The sequence below is a fragment of the Xiphias gladius genome, chromosome 4 (genome assembly GCF_016859285.1).
Source record: "Xiphias gladius isolate SHS-SW01 ecotype Sanya breed wild chromosome 4, ASM1685928v1, whole genome shotgun sequence".
NCBI classification, from domain to species: domain Eukaryota; kingdom Metazoa; phylum Chordata; class Actinopteri; order Istiophoriformes; family Xiphiidae; genus Xiphias; species Xiphias gladius.
The window spans coordinates 3,724,569-3,730,217 of NC_053403.1; the positions used below are offsets into that span (position 1 = coordinate 3,724,569).

Genomic DNA, 5,649 nt, shown 5'->3' on the forward strand with positions numbered 1-5,649 from the left:
GGCTAATGTGGGTCTTATCCCGGGTTTAAGCCCGGTGTGAAAACCCCTTTTGGTTCTTATTCATATCAGGTTTCAGTAAGACGACAGTAGCAAACTGCTGGTAATGTTCAGCGAGAGTTTTGCAGCGACAACAAGGCAGCCTTGTTGCTAAGGTACAAAACCCGAGCCACGGACAAGTGAGGTAACTGACAATACGACGTATCAGGCTTGATAAGTAAGCTGACGGTGAACATGACACAAACGACATTCATCCACCGTAGCGGACATCACAGCGTCTCGTGAGTTGGTCACGTCAAAGTTGTCCCAGTACAGATTCCCTGTCTCTGAGCACACTAAGTAAAAACAGCATGGATTTGTGTCTAAGACAATAGCACTGGAAGAGTTCTGAGATCATACGTGTTTAAATACACTGGGACCTGACACTTACTGCCCATGAATTGTACTTGGGTACTAATTCGTACTAATTGCACTTGTGCTGTAGTTTTTAAGATACAGATCAAATTTAGAAGAATACAAAGCTGCCTTGTTGCAATCCTTGGCTTCAGTGACTTTTAGAGAAGAAAACTTTCTAAAGTTCTTACATCTAATACGGCGGCATCAAATGCTAAACTTACTCTTTAAACGTCAGTGTTACACTGCTGATGCTGCTGATATCAAATTCCTCTGTGATCACTGACACATATTTGGGAAGCCCACACTCTAATATTGTATCGGTCCATATGTGAGACACTGCTTCCGGTCACAAACAAGAACCTGGACTATATTTACACCTGGCATTAGAACATATCTCATAAAAATTTGCATTTTCTTGATAACTCATTTAGTATCTCTCCCTAATATTTACATCCTACAACACTGACAATAAAACATTCTTTTTCCCTCTGCTGCCTGTTTCATTCAAATGTGCTTGTTAGTCGGATCCAGGTTAATTTAATTTTGGCAGCTCTGGTATGTGTACTGAAGCCACGCTAGATTACATTTTTCTATTAATAAAAGCTATACACATTTTTTCAGTGCCTCCTGGATGAACTTAAACCTGCATCGTTTATCCTATTATCCATATTTTTTATTGGTCTATTATGCCATTTCTGGTTAAATCAGCAAAATATCAGGATAATTTACAACATTTAACTGGAGTCAAGTATCTTTTTAAACAAAGAAAACTGAAGTCCCTTTGATTTACAGTGAATTGTAAAGTGAATTGTTACAGTGAGGGTTGAGCTGGATAGTGTCTGACGCAGAAGCAGGTGATGAGCTTTTCTTCTTCTTCAGTCCTGCCTAATATTAAGTCTGGGAACGTGGCTCATCGCTCATCAGCATGCGCCACGTGTTGATGAGAATGATGGATGTCCGCACTCATGATCAGAGACAGGGAGGCTGCTGGGATCGACTGTGGGAGCTCCTGGGATTTGACCCCCCCCCCCCAACATTTGCATGCCTAATCTGGTGCAGATGCAGCTCAGCAGCAAAAACAAACAAACAGGGGCTGGGGAGGTTCTGGCTACAACACCGTGAAATTTGATGAGGGTGATTTAAAATCAAAAACCGGAGCTAAAAGAAGATGCAACTTGCAACTTGCCAACTCAGTGTTCTTTGATACAATCAATAATTATAATTTAGGGTATGAGTGCAATTGCTATGTATTGCTACACTGGTTTGTGTGTTAAAAAAAAAAAAAATGCAACATGCCCACTGAGGTGCATTTTAATGACGATAAAAACCAATACAAGTTCTTTGTTTTTTTATAATTTCTTAGTAAACTTTTCAGTTAACATTTCAATGCAAGACATTGTCCCAATTGGTGCTTATTATGAAATTATTTATCCCAGTTTTTCCTATTCCAAGTGATGCCCGGCTTAAAAAATTCTCATACACCAAAAAAAGTTATTTGGCTCTTATTGAGAATAATGTTTGTTTCTGGCTTAAATCTTAAATAATTTTTAAAAAAAAAGTATTTCACAGAGAGTGTACCCTGGGGTGGACAGAAAAAATAAACAAAAAAAAGGACATGCTAAGGTTTCGAACATTTATCTGAGCCCTAATTATAAACGTATGCATTATGTACATCATATTGAGTTACGAATATTGACAAAAATGCTTCCTCGTTTGGATGTCGGTGATATTAAATTGTATCTAAGACACAAGCAAGGCATGGAAGTGACAACTAGTGAAGCAAAACACAGCGAAGCATCATCACGAGGGGGAAAATATCAACAGAAACCCCAGGAGCTCAACCACAGAGAGAGAAAATAAATACATAAATAAATTAAAGACAAAATAGTTCTGTCCACTTCTTTCTGTCGGTCTGTCCGAGGCTATCCTTTGAATTTCGGGATGCCACAGATTCAAACAACTCCCCCTGCTGGACTGGGAGTGCGGTGCCATCGGCGACGACGTGGGAGGCCAGGTCGTCCTATTGCTCCGACTCCCTGGCCGCTCTCTGCTGCTCCAACATCGACCGGATTGCAGGGGACATCACGGTGGGGGACACGGCTGGGGTGAAAGGTCGCAAGGGGTACTGGGCATTTTTACCAGGGACATAAATGCACTGGAAGTATCTCTGGCCTGTGAAGAGAGCAAGCAGATAGATGATTGATAATGGGATGGTTTAAAATAAAAGTAATCAGGGGATAACGGTTGATTATAGTGATGGAGAAGAAAGTCATTAGGGCCTATTTAATTGCTTATTTTCCCCTCAGTAACTACCCATCACTTACAATGAGAACGGTTTCAGTAACCCTTACCTGGTTTCTTCTTCTCTGTAGTATTGTCCTCCGCTTGGGGCTCTTCTGCAAGAGATAGGAATAAATCAAATCGAGATTTTGGCATCATGTGCGACTGTGCGTGGGGCAGAAAGAAAGAGGAGACACGCATGCCAGGAGGGAAAGGAAGAAGGACAGCCTGGAAAGAGGAAGAGAGGGAAAAAGGTTTTCATTCAACAAACACGCTGTGATGTTCTTCTGAATGATTTCTCTCTTTATATTTCCTACTGAAATGAAAACCCATTTTTGCTTTAGTTACCTCCCTGACATTTGTTTTGATTTGTGTACTTGTCATTGTCATTAACAGAAATATGGCACATAAATGTAATTTCTTTTTCCTGCGACGGTTGTGCCTCCTTTATTGTATATTGGTGTTCTCCGGTGGACGGACATTTTTGACTGTAATGAGGGACAAACACAACACTGAGTGCGGGGAGCTTGCCAATGACTCGGCACAAGTTGGAATAGCATGCACAAAGAATAGCAACTGTTAGGATTCTCAGTTGTCGGTAAACTGATGCCATAGAAACACCCACGATGCTTAGACACTGTTTCCTCAGACATGTCCAAAACGGTTTTATCCTCTTTTGAAAGATACATAAAGATGTGCAATATCTGTATCAATACGGTTTATATTTCCTTACAAAAAAAGGAAGGAGAATTCAAATTTCATTTTTGTTTTTAACTACGATTTATAGAGGGTATGTTGTTATTTCAATCAATCTGCAATGGGACCTTTTGTCATTAAAACTGTTCAAGGTCAGTTTCTCTCAAAAATGTAGCTGTTGTCCTTCAACAGAACTGTTGAGAATTGCTTTGTGGACAAAGGAGATCGTTTTGAATCTTGGTTGGTGTCGTCCATGAAGTAGTGAAATCTCAAAAAATAACATCTTGACAGACACATGGACGTCCGTTTTCCCCTGCTTTCCCAGTTTAAGCATCTGAAAACAACCCGAGTCCAAAATAATGCAGCAAACTCAACCTATGAATTTCAGCGTGGGTCAGAGAAGTCAAACAATTTTTTGATTGCACTCCAGTAGACAGGAGCCACTGTGTGCGGCGTTGATAACAGAAAAGTGCAGCGTCACTCAGGGCAGTGGGGGAGTGTTGATACTCCACTGGATGACTCAATAAGAACAGAGCCCTAATACCCCAATTTAATGGGTTTTGGTTCATGGATTTAATCAATCCGGCTAAGTATTATTATTGCTATATCCATCACAGGCCATAATCTCTTCCATAACTCAAGGCAGTTCAAAAGAAGGAGTCTCGTCTAAATCAGCTCATCTCATTAAATTCTAATCTCTTATGTTCCTAATCTCATTAGGAGCGGACGTCTCTTCATATTGAGTTAACCAGTGGAAAGACGGTGAAAATTAACTGAATACCTCAGGCCTTACGGGAAGCCGTCTTTGCATTCTCTATGAACAACAAGCATATGGTATAAAGCGTTACTGTCAAGAAGTACAACAGTTAATGGCATCACTGTGTTTCTGTGTCGTTTCAGTCATCAGGTGACAGAATATCCAGAAGTACCAAGTTGGATTCATTTAGGCTTGAACATGTTTCTCCATTCATCCAAGAGGCTTTATCAGTTTGTTCAAGTGGTGGGAATTTAAGCTTCAGGGCATTTTAGATGTTAAATGTTTGTTCAATTCAATTCACACTTGTGTCACACGATAACGTTGTCATAAACTCTTCTGTGCACCCAAAATAGTCCGACCCGAACCGGAGGTCTGTGGTGTGCAGCCCCATGCAACACATTTCTTTAGGGGAAATGTAATACTGATCGAGTTATGTTCCTTTTCAACATATCAGCGAAACATTCTGCAGAATCTTCACTGTCAATCTGTTATTCCAACAATATTTGTTGTGCCAGATTAAGCATGATGGAGGTGCTTACTGTCTGCTTACTTGTTTAAAGTTAGGGAAAGACTGTGGCTTGGTAGGGGTTAGGGTTGAGTACTAGAGTCTGAAGGTCGATCGGACACTAAGATACTGCTCAGATGTTTATTTCATAGCTCTGGAAAGTTATCACATCAAGAACTATTTTATCTTTCATTGCAAGGATCACAAGCTAAACAGTAGAAATCCCCAAGTACCTTTTTGCCGAGTCGTAAGACCTTCAAAAAAGACCCTTCCTGCATTAAAACTAAACCATAGCAGTATGCATCTTATTATTGGTAAATAGTTGCTAATTAGTGGAATTCATAAGAGAGAGGGTTGAGCAGAGACACCAGAAACAGAAGCAGAGCGGAGAATGCTGAATCTGGGTCCTAGCTTTACGACGTATCCCCTGTTTCTGGAGGGATGAGGCCTGGAGCGCATTGCTACGCTGAGAGATTTGAGGCTTCACTAACTAACATATCTACAAACAGCATGCCTTCATTACGGTTTTTACTCCCTGAAAGGAGAGAACAAAGTTCTCTATGTCAAACCTAAGCAACAATAAAAGACGCCCGAGACACCACATATGTAGCACATGCGGTGCCTGACACCCTTTAACACGCGGTTTGACACCAATTCACGCTTGAATCACGCAGCTCCGATGACTCCGACATTAACAGCTCACTCGACCTTAACAACCCACAGGCGACATGATCGACCCAAAGAGGTTTTCAAGCCTGAAATGTTTTTCCAGTAGAACTAACAGAGTCTCTTGGATGAAGAGTACTCCTGGAAAAACAACACCGTCCACATTTGAGTTCACAGAAGCGTTCATCATTATTATGGTGGCCTGATATGAATGGCACTGGACATGGACTGGACTGTAAATAGCTTTCACGCTCTCACTTACTAGCTTGTGGTGGTTGTTTTTCTTTATCTAAAATTTGAGAGGGGGGAAAAAGGAGAGAATTTGATGACTGTCAGATGTACACAGCACACA

The 5,649-nt window shown here is 40.9% G+C and overlaps 1 long non-coding RNA gene across 1 annotated transcript; it reads right to left on the minus strand.

Annotated features, from left to right (window-relative positions):
- Positions 1-2,012: 2,012 nt before the first annotated feature.
- On the minus strand, positions 2,013-5,588 carry LOC120789278. Its single transcript, XR_005707364.1, has 4 exons — positions 5,560-5,588; positions 4,151-4,183; positions 2,745-2,789; positions 2,013-2,565 (listed from the first exon to the last, which is right to left on the minus strand). It is a non-coding gene; the product is annotated as an uncharacterized LOC120789278 (long non-coding RNA).
- Between the last annotated feature and the right edge of the window lie 61 nt (positions 5,589-5,649).